The sequence below is a fragment of the Manis javanica genome, chromosome 1 (genome assembly GCF_040802235.1).
Source record: "Manis javanica isolate MJ-LG chromosome 1, MJ_LKY, whole genome shotgun sequence".
Lineage (NCBI taxonomy): Eukaryota > Metazoa > Chordata > Mammalia > Pholidota > Manidae > Manis > Manis javanica.
Window position 1 is genome coordinate 87,495,219 of NC_133156.1, and position 15,091 is coordinate 87,510,309.

The 15,091-nt window shown below is 37.9% G+C and overlaps 1 long non-coding RNA gene across 1 annotated transcript in view; it reads right to left on the minus strand.

The window, feature by feature from the left end:
• Nucleotides 1-1,750: 1,750 nt before the first annotated feature.
• Nucleotides 1,751-15,091, minus strand: part of LOC108384382 (uncharacterized) — a 102,717-nt gene continuing 89,376 nt past the window's right edge. Inside the window, exon 6 of the long non-coding RNA XR_001850010.3 lies at nt 1,751-1,853. This is a non-coding gene — a long non-coding RNA (uncharacterized lncRNA). The remainder of the gene's footprint in view (nt 1,854-15,091) is intronic.

Genomic DNA, 15,091 nt, shown 5'->3' on the forward strand with positions numbered 1-15,091 from the left:
TATATCTCAGTACTGCCTGTGAGGCAAAAGCATGACAGAGAATGGAGATAATCTCAAAGATGCCACAGCCCTAACATTATTAAGCCATGAACAAGCCCTGGGATTGCCCACAACCAGACTCTTGTGAAATAAACAATAAATATCCTTTTGACTTAAGGCAATGCTTGTTGGGTCTTCTGATTTGCAACCAAAAACATCCCAACCGATGCAATTGGTTCCCTTTCATAAGTTTTTATTACTTTATCATGTGATTATGGAGCTGAATCTCAATTCAGTTTGCCCTTTTGGTTTATTAATATAGCTTTATATAAAGTTTAAATAATTGGTAACCTCCTCAAGAAAAGAAATAGATTCTTTCTTTCCTTGAAATCAAATAGTTATTACTTAAAAATGTTAACTAGCCATATGGTGATACTAATCATGCGCACTCACAGGATTTACATCATTTTCAGTTTGGGGGTCTGACAAACTTGATGCCCATTCTTCACCTGAAAGGTTGATATAATGACCACAGTATCGTTTCCATGTTGACGAATGGACATTGTTGTATATTTGCTACAAAAAAGTAATTTTTTATTGGATTTCAAATTTTCCAGAGTGCTTTCACATATATTAGTCCAACTGATTCTCACAACAACCTCCTGAGGCAGATATTTTTAGCTCTGCTTACACATAAGGACACCAAGGCTGAGGAAACTTGAGTGATTTGCTCCTGCTAATTCAATTAATAATTAGAAGACTTTGGATTTAGATCAAAGTCTATGTTCTTCCCAAATACAACGCCATGGAGAACAATCACTTGGACAACTCTGAGTCTTATGTCTTCAGCCATCAGTCCAAATATTCCCTGATCTCAGGGTATATTATTGCATATTATATTGAACTTTACAGAATTTAATAACAGGTAATATATCTGCAATACCCCCAGTAAATTGCTAGCCTAATGTAAGTTTTGGTAGAACTGGCTTAAAACAAATTTGCAAAGCCCTGAAAGGGCACCATTGTGATACATATCTTCCTCCACTTACAATGGGGTTACTTCCTGATAAACCAGTCATGAGTTAAAAATACTGAAGTCAAAAATGCTTTTAATACACCTAACTACCAAACATTGTAGGTTGGCCTAGCTTACCTTAAACATGTTTGGAACTCTTACATTAGCCTATGGTTGGGCAAAATCATCTAACACAAACCTACTTTATAATAAAGGGATGAATATTCCCATATAATTGAATACTCTACTGAAAGTGTAAAAATTAGTGATAGTATGGGGTGCAGAGTGCTTGTAAATGCATAGGTTGTGATGGCAGGGCCCACAGGGAGCTGTGGCTCACTGCCACTGCCCAGCATGATCAGGGAGTATCGCACCACATCGCTAGCCCAGGAAAAGATCTAAATGCTAAATTCAAAATATGGTTTTTACTGAATGTGTATCTCTTTCCCACCATCGTAAAATTGAAAAATCCTACGCCAGACCATCACAAGTCAGGGATCAACTGTGTTTGGACATTCCTTTTCCTAGGCCTTTCATGGCAATTTCCTTATTGTCTATTATTACTTAAGTCATATTAGAATTAATATGTCAGCCCATCCAGGGCAGAGACTCTCTGTATTAGTTGTTTTTGTCTAGCATACTGCCTGCCACATAGTACGCATGCTATAATATTAATTAAATCAGCAGTGTTACTGATGTAATCATTCATAGACCCAGAAACACCTTCATCTTTTCTCTCTTAAGCATATTAGTTTATTGACTCAAAAATTGCTTTGGGACCCAAAACTCTGCAGCTTCAGGAAAGAAACTTGATGAGGAGCAGCAAGAGGAAGTTTCTTCACAGTTTGTCCTTCTTCAACTGGTGAAAATACCCAAAATGAAAGGAAAGCAATTAGTTTTTTTCAGTAGTAATGATAGTTTCTAGAAGCAGATTATCCATCTTCTATTGGGTACTGTCTCTTTTCTAATCACTGTTCTCCTTAGTGGATTAGTTTAGAAACATTACTGTCAGAGTTTCGTGCGTGCTTTTGGTTTTTAGTATTGCAACCACATCACGGCAGGTAGTGAAGGAAAACAGCTGGGTTAAGGAAAACTATACACCCATTAAGGTGTCAAAAGAGTGAAATTATAGCTCAGATAATCTTGATTTTCTGTGAAAGTTATCCAATTTTTAAGGGAAATCCATGCTCTTGGTATTTTTGAAATGTGCTGCCATCTTCATGGAACTTAATTGCTCTAATCAAGGAAAGAAATTCATAACTGGAATCCAAAATGTTTGTGAATGATCACTGTGCACACTGAGTTTGTCCCAATGGGGAAAACAATCACTTCAAGAAATATTCATGCTTGGACTTTATTTTTTTAACAGTCTATTCAAATTTATTTTGGTAATCAAGCCTTTTTTAGGATTAAGGGAGGATGAAGTGATCAATGAAAAATTTCAGGCACTAAATAGTCTGAATTAACTTAGAAAATAATCAGTTAACTAGGAAGCCCCAAAAGGACTAAAATATAAGCCATCCTATCACCCCATAAACAGCTACAGTCACAGTAATATTAGAAAGGGGACTCTTACTATAACAATATGCAGGAAAACTTAAGAAAATGTGTGTTGTTCTGAATCTGATAACAATCAACATTTGTATTCTAGGAAAGAAATTCTTGAGGAGGAAGAGAGTTGTGAATTAAATGTTTCTTCTAAATAGAATGAATCTGATAGGCGTCCAGCCATTTACACACAGTACATGAGGCTCCCACTAGGTGAGAACTGGGTGAGTTTACAGATACCTAAACTTGCTTGTTTTTTATTTCATCTCATGGCCACTACCGTATTTTATTTCTCTTCATTTGGAAATAGCTAGGTCACATGCTGGCAAAGTCAAGGAGAAGGCTGCTGATTGTGAAGAGAGCAAAAGAAAGGATTTAATTCAGTTTTATCTGCATCTCTACCTCTATCTGTAGAAACATTTATGATGCATTTATTTGACCAATTTCAATAAAAATGTATGTAATGCACATAATTTAGAACTTCATACTACTGTTAAGTAGCTGCTACAGGGAAAATAATTCAATCATAATGAATAAGACACAGTTACTAATTTTTTAAAATACATACATTTTAACACAGGGATCCTTTTTGTCCTTTTCTCTAGTTGAAGTTTTTCAGTAGAACCACAACATATAAAACACTCGAAAGTAGTGTGGTTCTCGTTGAATGGTGAGAAACAATTAACTCTCTCCCCTAAGCTCCTAACATATCCCCAGAGACCCCTAAAGCTCCCAGACAGATAGTTTGAAGATCATGAGGCAATTAACTTGACCTTGAAACCAGGTTCTAGATCTGGCCCAATCACCAGGGCTATACTCGTTTGGAAAAGTAATTTTGCTCCTTTGGGCCTCAATTCCCTTACTTATAGAATGAATGATTTCTAAGAGTCCTTCTAATGCCAATATTTTATTCTGGCTTCTAAATATAGCTATTCACGTTAAGACCTTGCAAAGAAATCTACTGGGAGAAAATATGAAGAAAGGCACCTATGATTTACATTAGCATTAGAAGCATGTTATTTTGAAATATGATGTGCTTACTTACTCTTGGAAAAAACCATCCAAACCCTCAGGGTCACATTTCTTGATCTACAATCATTATATTCCACCTCCAACTTAAACCCTAGCACATCACTACACATGAGTGGGAATATTTGTTACCTCACTTGTCTGCAGCCCTCAGTATTTTAAGGCTTCAAGATTAAATATGTAATATTGTCAGTATTATGTTAGCAAATTGGCTGGTGTCTCATTTCCACCTGGAAAAGTTTCCATTGTTATTCTATATGAATACTGTATGATTTGGTCAGTGATATTTACTTAGCTAGGTTACAGATTAGTTAAACACATATTTTTATTCTAAAATGTGTACTCTCACCTTACAGCCTTTTTCACAAGTTGATTTTCTGTCTCCCTGCACAGCTGTTCTATATTATGCAACTATGTTGTGCAGTATTTGGCATATAAATAAATGTTCAAGTACACCTGGTATAATTAGAAATGCTGTGGGTGTCTAGGAAGCTGTAAGGGCAATGCTGAAGTGATTGGCCAGGCTGTGCAGAAGATCAACACAGACCTAAGGAATTGGTGGATTAGATAGAGAGGAAGGAAAGTATCAAGGAATTTTATATCCTAGTGCTATTCCAGAGCAATGAGAAGGGTGATAATGATGGTCAAGGGAGAAGAACAAAAGTCCAGATGTCAGAGGGCGAGAAGAACTGAGTTACAAGTTGCCAGTATAGCTGTGCAGGTGCACTGTTGAAGGAGAGTGAAGGAAGGGTTGACTGAAGTCAAGAGAAGGTGGGTGTTTACAGTTTGAATATTTGTAACCCCCTCCCCCTGCATTCATATGTTGAAATCTTAATGCCCCATGTGGTGGTATTATTAAGAGGTGGGGTCTTTGGGAGGTGATTAGGTCATGAAGGTGGAGCCTGTATGTTGAGTAAAATTAATGCCCTTGTAAAAGAGACTGGAGGGGGATTCCTTGCTTTCCCCCTTGTGAGGATACAACAAAGTCTCTGACTATGAATCAGGAAGAGGGCTCTCATCAGGCTGCCACCATGCTGGTATCTGATCTTGAACTTCCCAGCCTCCAGAACTGTGAAAAATAAATTTCTGCCATTATCAGTCACCCCATCTATGGCATTTTGTCATAGTAGCCCAAGCTGACTAAGTTAGTGAGTCTGGGAATGTCATGGACCATAAGGAAGGATCTGAAATGGCTGCAGCAAGACTTCAGAGCATCTGCACAGGAACACACTGCTTCACATGATTACTGCCACATCACCTAAAGCATTCAAGCACAGACCAGATGGCCACCAACAGGTTGGGATTCCCACATCATGTGGGAGGTAGAGGAGATAATTTCCATAGCTCCTACTTATTTCTAAAATTCTGTTATTTCTACCAGGAAAAAAAATTATCAAATTAAATTGTTCTTGTACAAGGCATAAACATTTATGAGACAAAATGATTCAGTTTATGACAGTTGATAGAATCCGGACCTGAATATTGCCTTTTGAATAAGCCCACCCACCATCTCAGAGAGACCTAGGTTTCATCTTACCTAGGCTACAAGCATTCTCCAGAGGACATGTCAGCAAGCCACAAGCCCACCTTTCCCCTGACCCCTCCCCTCAAAGAGCACACCTAAAACCCCTGGCCATAAAAAGCCTCTTGGCCAGTTAGAGACTTTTTCTTTTGTTCTGCTGGCCAGGACAGAGGGGTCCCTCTCAGGTTCAGCAACAAACCTGCTTGGACTATTGAGTTTGCATTCCTTTCAACAGTTAACTGCAGATTTGAATGAAGCTTTAAAATGGTAGAATTATAAAGATCCCAAAGTCCTATTTCTCCATTACACAGAATAGAAAACTGAGACCCAGGAAGAGTATGCAATTTGCTTAAGGTGATGAGACAAATTTGGCAACTCTGGATTCAGGAATAATCTCTTTTTTCCATTATAGTGTGCTGCTTTTAAGCCATTTAAATTTTGTGCTGATCTGTAAATTGGAGATAATAGATGCCATTAATTGGCCAGATTTGTGTGAACAAAGAAAATTGCAGACTTGAGACAACTGTGCAGATAATCCTGTTTCCTAAGATGCTAAAATGGTTTAGTGCAAATATCCAGATAATTGAAACTTGACCATTTTATTTTAAAAGTATTTTTAATAATAATTACCTTATTCTCCATTTTAGTTCGCTAAATACTTAGTAAATGGAGATACTGGTCTAATCTCTATGGTGTTCCCATAATAAAGGATTCACTTGAGAAGTTCACCAAAGAAAAAAAGAGAGAAAGAGGGAGATTAATCAATTTTAACCTCACCAATAATGGAACAAACTTTCCGTGCATTGCAGAGAACACATCTCATGCAGTGCTCTTGCCAAAAATGTTTAACTTGAATCTGATATATACTGTGGGATATTTTACAAAATGATGGGTCTGGATTCTTCAGAAAGAGAACTGTCATGAAATTTTTTTAAAAGTGGAGGGACTAACAGTAGATGAATGGATAAAGAAGAGGTGGTACATATACACAAGGAAATATTATTCAGCCATGAAGAAAATAAATCCTACCATTTGCAACAACATGGATGGAGCTAGAGGGTATTATGCTCAGTGAAATAAGCCAGGCGGAGAAAGACAAGTACCAAATGATTTCACTCATATGTGGAGTATAAGAACAAAGAAAAACTGAAGTAACAAAACAGCAGCAGAATCACAGAACCCAAGAATGGACTAACAGTTACCAAAGGGAAAGGGACTGGGGAGGATGGGTGGGAAGGGAGGGATAAGGGTGGGGAAAAAGAAAGGGGGTATTACGATTAGCATGTATAATGTTGGGGGGGCATAGGGAGGGCTGTACAATACAGAGAAGACAAGTAGTGATTCTACAACATCTTACTACACTGATGGACAGTGACTGTAATGGGGATTGTGGGGGGACTTGGTGAAGGGGGGAGCCTAGTAAACATAATGTTCTGCATGTAATTGTAGATTAACGATAACAACAACAACAAAAAAAGTGGAGGGCCTGTTTTAGATAAAAGAGGACTGAAGAGGCATAGCCACTAAATGCAATGATGTGTGATTCTTGGTAAGATCCAAGTGGGGAAAAAAACTAAAAATTAGATGCAGGACAATTAGGGAAATTTGAATATGGATTATATATATTAGATGATTTTATCAATGTTAATTCTTTGAGTAGGCAATAACATTGTGGCTGTGAAGGAGAATGTCTTTATTCTTAGGAGATACATGCTAAAGGATGAAGGAGTGAATTGATGATGTCTGCAATATTTCCAGACGTTTAGCCATAGAAAAGGGGTGGTGAGTGCTCATATTGGGGAGAGATAGAGGGGGAAAAAGGGAGAGAGAGCATGTATGGCAAAATATTAATAACTGGTGATTCTAGGTGGAAGGTATGATGAGGTTTCATTGTATTTGAAATTTTTCAAAATAACAAGTTGGAGGGAAAGTTGAAAGCTCTGTGAGTTGTTTTCCTCCATAAAAAGTATACAGTAGGAAATGAATGAAATGGGGAACCTTTATACCTTGTCCAGTAAGTTATTACTTGGCCTGGGCAAGCATATATTAACAAGACTATTACCAAGCACTTTATAGCACTTGAATAAAATGCTAAATAAATAACAGATCTAGCTATGTATGTTTCCTAAGGGAGTTTCTCTCCAATCACTTAGGAGTTTAACTTTAGGAACCACACGTTTCAGATATGATATATGTGAGGAAATCCAAACTGTAGAACTGCAGAACTAAGTTTCCTTAGTCACAACTAATTAGAGGCAGTGAATGTGACCCTCTCTTTTCTTTTTGCAGAATCCTACCATACCCAAGTAAGTCTACATTTAGCATATAGCACATACTTTATCCCCTAAACTGTAGTTTTCCCCACTCTAACTAGAGAAAGAGTAATCCAGCAGCTAGTGTGCATGAGTGTGTGCGCATGTGCACACATGCCTCCTAAACAAAGGAAGAGTTTCTAATACCCCTGGTGTGTAGCAGGGGTTTGTAGTTTACTAGGGAGATTTCCCTGAGAACATGATACCTGCTGAGCTAGTGTAAGGTGGACAGGGTAAATGGAATTTTGCAAAATGTGGCAGTAGAATGAGTAAAAGCAGCTGCTGGCTAATCAGCTTATCCAAAATATGAAGCAAGATTTAATGTTCACAGAATGTCTGTGGGTTTTTTCTCCCCCCACTCTATAATTCCTGTTGTTTTGCCTTTGTTCATTGACAACAATCTAATGACTGTTTCCCTCATATATGAGTCAAGTATTTCTGTGCAGATAACTAACTAAATATTTCTGAGTTATTCTTTGACAAGAATGATCATGATTGACTTAGAATAGACAAATCAAGGCTCATCCTTTGAAGCTGGTACAGAGGCTGATGCTAGCTTTCCCTCGAGCACATATCTTCACAGAATCATGTGGATACCTGAGCAAAACAGGCATTCTCTTAGCAAGGAAGAAAGCAAGGGGAATGTTTGTTGCACAGGTGCCCATCACTGGCTGCTACAAGGAGGGAATCAACTCAATAAATACTATGGAAGATCAAAAAGGTGTTGGAAGGTGGAGGTCAGAAGACAAAAATGCTACTCATGACTCTGGGCTTGCACTTTTGGGAAACTGTGGTGCTATAAACTGAGACAGAAAATACAGCAGGGAAAACAGATTTGGGGATAATACAGAAAATTCTGTTTCTGTTAAGTTGAATTTGAGATGCTCTTGGAACACCAAGATGTAAATACGCAACAAATATTTGAAGTCCCAGGTAGAACACTGCATTGGATATACAGAGATTGAATGTCACCAGCACTTAGTAAAAATGAAAACCACTTTGTAGTTAGATCACCCAGGGTGAGGATGTAGCAGGAGAAAAGCAGTGGACAGAAGAGGAACCTACAAGGGAGAGAGAAGGGGTGGCTAGGAAGGCTTTAGGGGGATTTAGAGAAGTGTCTGATTTGGGACTTAGCTTTGAGAAGTAAAGTGACAGACATTGTCAAATGTAAAAGAGGTTCAGATAGCCACAGTCTAACGATATCATCAGAGGTCTAGAAATATCACTGGATTTGCCAATATGAAATCACTGGTGACCCAGAGGTAGGAGAATGTGAAGGCAGTAAACAGAGAAGGTGATGAAAGGTGTGGAAGTAGAACAAATGGTGTAAACTAGCAGTTTGGGAGAAAATGGAAAAATAAAGATGGAGCGTGTTACAGAAGGAGGGAAACATGGAGAAGACATGTGAAGAATAAAGATTTGGAATGGTCCTTAAAACATATAAGTGACCTTAACTTCTCCAAGTAACAAGATTCCCAGGCAGAAATATTAAGGGTCCACATAAGGTTGACTAAGCCAGTACAGACAAAATTTTGTCCTGTAGTGCTTAGCTTCTGAGGGATAAATAAAAACAGTACTATGTGTGTGTGAGGTATTCTTAGAGAGTACACATACTGACTTATTTAGTCTTCAGAACCATTCCATGAGAATGATGTAAGGACCAAATTTTAAAAGTAGAGAGGGTTGATCACGGCACTGAGATTTCACAGCTGGATACAGTTTAAGTCCAGGGCTATAAGGGAAGCAAGCCTTTGTGACCTTAGGGCTGAAGTGGGGCTGCAAGAGGGCCAGTGGGTAGGGAGGGGAAGAGTTGAGGCTCTGAGGGTCTCTGTGCAATTGACTGGGGTCAGGAGTGATAGACTTGATGGATTAGGAGGTTGGGGTCAGAGGGAAGGATATTGGAATTTGAGATTTTAGGGGGATTTCAGATTGATTCTACCTGACTTTCATTCCTATCTCTCATATCCAGAATATCCTATCTCTAATATCCAAAAATACATTTAGATCAGTCTCTGGCTGAGTCCCAGATTTGATGAGTAATCTTGAGCAAGAAATTTAACTTTTGTGAGGCTCTTATTTCTTCAGCTTTTGAGAAAATAAAATGCCTTCCTTATAAATTGTGTGAAAATCAAGTGAATCGATGAATATAAGGCACCTACCTTATACTATATCTGGCATACAGTAGATGCTTGATCTAATATACACATTCACTACCACTTTTACACTTGTTATCAACATCATCATCATCATCATCATTTATACATAGTTCAGAGAGGCTTTAAGGAAACTGCGAGGGGGCAGCACTCATTGTCTCATTCATTCATCATATACCCTTAAGACTTAGCACAGCATCTGGCACGCAGGTGGGAGTCAACAAACGGATGTGGAACCCACATTGCATGCCCTCCATGTAACCAACCCTCCATTTCAAGGGTTGCCTGCTTCTAAGGCCTCTGGGGGAAAACAGTTTTTTCTCATATCTGCTTCTGGTTCAGTCTACATTGAAACCTGCTTCTCTGCTTGACTTCATTGAACAACTATTTATTGAAACCCACATTGCCTCTGGTGCTATTTTAGGAACTAGGGATATAATGGTACAAACAGCTCTTCCAGAGCTTCTGACCATAGGGAAAGCATCAATGAAACCATCTTACAAATAAATGTAAAATCGTAACTATGACACGTGCTACTAAGGAAAGGCTATCAGGAGGAGACTGACCTAGTTGGGGAGGTTGGGGAACGTTTCCCTGTGTAAATGATAGTTGAGTTGAGCAAGAGAAAGAATTAATTTAACAAAAAGGGAGTGAAAGAATTCCCTAGACAAAGGAAACAGCATATGCACTCTCTGTAAGGGGGCACATCAAGACTAAGACCTGTGTGTTTGGAACAAAGAGATACAGAAAGTGTGCTGTGCTGGATAATGCCAGAAAGGAAGGTGGTGGCCCCAGCACGCAAGCCCAGAATCTCCACTTACTCTGCAGTGGTCACCACATAGAAGAATAAGACACCATTTTTCTTGACAAGGTGCTAATCTAGACCAAAGAGAAATGACGAAAAGGCCTTACTTCACTACTTCCTTAATTCCCCATTCACCACTAGCCCAAGAAGGGAGGAATTTTTATAGACAGTTTGGGAGTAAGGGAAGGGGAAACGTGGTGTAGTTCAGAATAGGGGACAACTGAAAATCAAACAGACACTATTGGTCTTAAAATGTTCCAAGGCCATCCTTCACTACAAACTCAGCTAGGACACTAAACCAAGGCCATCTCCCCTAGGTCTCAACCCCTGGCAACGCAATTGCAGCCATTGTTCCTGCTGGTGTCTGTCTATTCTCTTTAACCTGTTCAAGGTCAGGTTCTTAAGAATGGCTTCCACCACTGCAGATGAGAGCAAACAGCATGAACGTGCATGAAGACAGCCTCATTTCTTTTTAGTTCATTTCTTCCATCACAGTGAATGACCAACTCACAGGTGAGCCCACTGTAAACCAGTCAGATGACTTTGTACAGCAAAATTCCCTTTAATTTAAAAAAAAATCCTGTACCACTTAAAACTTTTCATTCATTTAATAAACATTTATATAAACATTTATATAGCACTTAAAATGTGCCATCAACTTTCTGAAATACACAAAGATGCATAAATCATGATCTTTGGCCTGGTAGTGCGAACAAGACAAATCATTTCAATACAGTATCTTGTGGTGGAGCTATAACTGAGGTGTAACTTGTTTTGTGGGAGCACAGAGGAGAGTAATTCTCCCTGGGGAAGTGGGATGGAGGGACTTCACAGAAGGTAACATTAGAGATGTGGCCTTGAAGAATGAATTGGAAGAGAAAAATGAATTCCAGGAAGACAGGGAAGAAGTTGTGTTCTAGCACGAAGAACATGTAGGAAGGCATGTTGGAAAATGCTGGAAAGTCTGTCTAGGGAGATGAACCAGGCAAGATAAAGGCAGGTTTTTATGGCCTTAAAGCAATGATGTAACCAAATTAATATCTTAAAATGTATTTCAAAGCTCTAGAGATGCCATTTGTCATTATAGCTGTTTTGAGAAATTTTCCTATGATGCTATATACACTAGTCAAGAAAAATTCAGCTAGTTGTCCTGGATGTCTAAAGATGACTTTTAGATTTCATCTAGATTGGCATTAGATAAGCCAGCAATAGATTTCTAGCTTGCTCACCTACCACTTATCATGGTCCCAAATCAGAGCACTGGATAGAGACCAGGAAATGATTTTTTTATACAAAATAAGTATGAAATTGGTCTACAGACCCAATAAAATGTAACTATGAAACTAATTCAGAAACTTCAGTCATTATTGATTATCTCTTTGTGGATTATTCACTATTTGGTTTACTCCATTACTTGTTAAGAATAAGAGCAACCATTTATTGAGTTACTCTATGTGTCAAAAGTTTTACTTCTGTTAATATCTAACCCTCACACCTTCTTCTTTTAAAATTTTTTTATTAGGTATAGTTGACATAATATTATATTAATTTCAGATCAGTGACAGTGCATAGATCTAAGTTTCTGTATACATAAGCACAAACATATGTATGTATGTGCTTAGATCTAATTTCAGATCTAAGCATGTACACATTATGAAATGCTCAACACAGTAAGTATAGTTACCATCCATTAAAAAGTTATTATAATATTATTGAATATTCCTTATGCTACGGTTTACATCACCATGGCTTATTTATTTTATAACTGAAAATTTATACCTCTTGATCCCCTTCACCTATTTTGCCAATCACCCCATTTTTCTTCCTCTGGCAACCAGCAGATTGTTCTCTGTAGTTTTTATTTGGTTTTGGGGGCTTTGTTGCTGTTGTTTGTTCATTTGCTCATTTGTTCTGTGTTTTAGATTCCACATACAAATGAAATTATATGGCATTTGTCTTTTTCTGTCCAACTTATTTCACTTTACAGAAGACCCTCTACAACCATCCATGTCATCACAAAAAGCAAGGTTTCACCCTTCTTGATAGCTGAGTAATATTCCATTCTGTATATGCACCACACCTTCTTTATCCATTTATCAATCTGTGGACATTTAGGTTGCTTTTTTATCTTGGCTTTTGTAAATAATGCTGCAGTAAACATAGGGGTTCATTATTTTCAAATTATTAATTTTGTTTCCTTTATAAATACCCAGAAGTGAAATTACTGGACTTTATGGTATTTCTTTTTTTAATTTTTTGAGGAATCTCCATACCATTTTCCATAGTGGTTGCAACAGTTTACATTTCCACCAATAGTGAATGAGGGTCCATTTTCCCCACATCCTTGCCAGTATTTCATATTTCCTCCTTTTCTTATACTAGCCATTCTGACTGTCATGAGGTGATACCTCAATGTGGCTTTGATTTGCATTTCCCCAGTGATTAGTGGTGTGGAGCATCTTTTGGTATATCTGTTGGCCATCTGTATGTCTTCTTTGGTAAACTGTCTGATCAGTTCTTCTGTCCAACCCTCACACCTTCCTGAGGTAGATTTTGTCACTTATGATAGCCAGAAAAAACTAAATTTTATAGAGATTAAGTAGTTCATGCAGAGTGGAGTGATTAGTAGCATGGACTATAATGCCACAAGCTTGTGTTTGAAACTTGGCTTTGCCATTCATCTTGACCTTGGGAAATTTGCCTGACCTCTCCATGGCCAAGGTTCCCCAGCAGAAAAATGGGCATACTGTATCTAAGCACTTAGAAAAGTGAGTAGAATAATTTTTCACTGTTATTATTATTAATGGCCAGATTAAAACTTCTTAGTAACCCCTGCTTTCAAGTATTAACCAATGCACTGTCCTAGACAAAGGCAATTAGGAAAGAAAATGTCTCATAAAATGATTACAATGCTTCCAGAACCAACAGAGAAATGACCTCAGGTGAAGTCTTTATTTACTTCATGATTTGGGATAATAGAAGGATGACATCCTAAAGCTGTATGTTTATAGGTCTCAAAATTCAGCACATATAACAATAGCAAAAAAATCAATGAAACCAAGAGCTGGTATTTGAGAAAATAAATAAAATAGATAAACCCCTAGCAGACTTATGAAGAGAAAAAGAGAATCAACACACAAACAGAATCAGAAATGAGAAAGGAAAAATCACGACGGACACCACAGAAATACAAAGAATTATTAGAGAATACTATGAAAATCTATATGCTAACCAGCTGGATAACCTAGAAGAAATGGACAACTTTCTAGAAAAATACAACTTTCCAAGACTGACCTAGGAAGAAACAGAAAATCTAAACAGACCAATTACCAGCAAAGAAATTGAAGCGGTAATCAAAAAACTACCCAAGAAGAAAACCGCTGGGCCAGATGAACTCACCACTGAATTTAATCAGACATTTAGAGAAGATGTAATACCCATTCTCCTTAAAGTGTTCCAAAAAATAGAAGAGGAGGGAATACTTCCAAACTCATTCTATGAAGCCAGCATCACTCTAATACCAAAACCAGGCAAAGACCCCACCAAAAAAGAAAATTACAGACCAATATCTCTGATGAATATAGATGCAAAAATACTCAACAAAATATTAGCACACTGAATTCAAAAATACATCAAGAGGACAATACACCATGATCCAGTGGGATTCATCTCAGGGATGCAAGGATGGTACAACATTTGAAAATGGGGACAAAAACCATTTGATCATCTCCATAGATGCTGAAAGAGCATTAGACAAAATTCAACATCCATTCATGATAAAAACTCTCAACAAAATGGGTATAGAGGGCAAGTACCTAAACATAATAAAGGCCATATATGACAAACCCACAGCCAACATCAAACTTAACAATGAGAAGCTGACAGCTTTTCACCCAAGATCGGGAACAAGACAGGGATGCCCACTCTCCCTACTTTTATTCAACATAGTATTGGAGGTCCTAGCCTCAGCAATCAGACAAAACAAAGAAATACGAGGCATCCAGATTGGTATAAAAGAAGTCAAACTGTCACTATTTTCAGATGACATGGTATTGTACATAGAAAACCCTAAAGAGTCCACTCTAAAACTACTAGAACTAATATCTGAATTCAGAAAAGTTGCAGGATACAAAATTAATACACAGAAATCTGTTGCTTCCCTATACACTAACTATGAGCTAACAGCAAGAGAAATCAGGAAAACAATTCCATTCACAATTACATCAAAAAGAATAAAATATCTAGGAATAAACCTAACCAAGGAAGTGAAAGACCTATACCCTAAAAACTACAAGACACTCTTAAGAGAAATTAAAGAGGACACTAATAAATGGAAATTCATCCCATGCTCTTGGCTAGGAAGAATTAATATTGTCAAATGGCCATCCTGCCTAAAGCAATCTACAGATTCAATGCAATCCCTATCAAAATACCAACAGCATTCTTCAACAAACTGGAGCAAATAGTTCTAAAATTCATATGGAACCACAAAAGACCCCAAATAGCCAAAGCAATTCTGAGAAGGAAGAATAAAGCAGGGGGGATCTTGCTTCCCAACTTCAAGCTCTACTACAAAGCCATAGTAATCAACACAATTTGGTACTGGCACAAGAACAGACCCACAGACCAGTGGAACAGAAGAGAGGTCCAGATATTAACCCAAATATATAGTCAATTAGTATACGATAAAGGAGCCATGGATATACAACAGGGAAATGACCGCCTCTA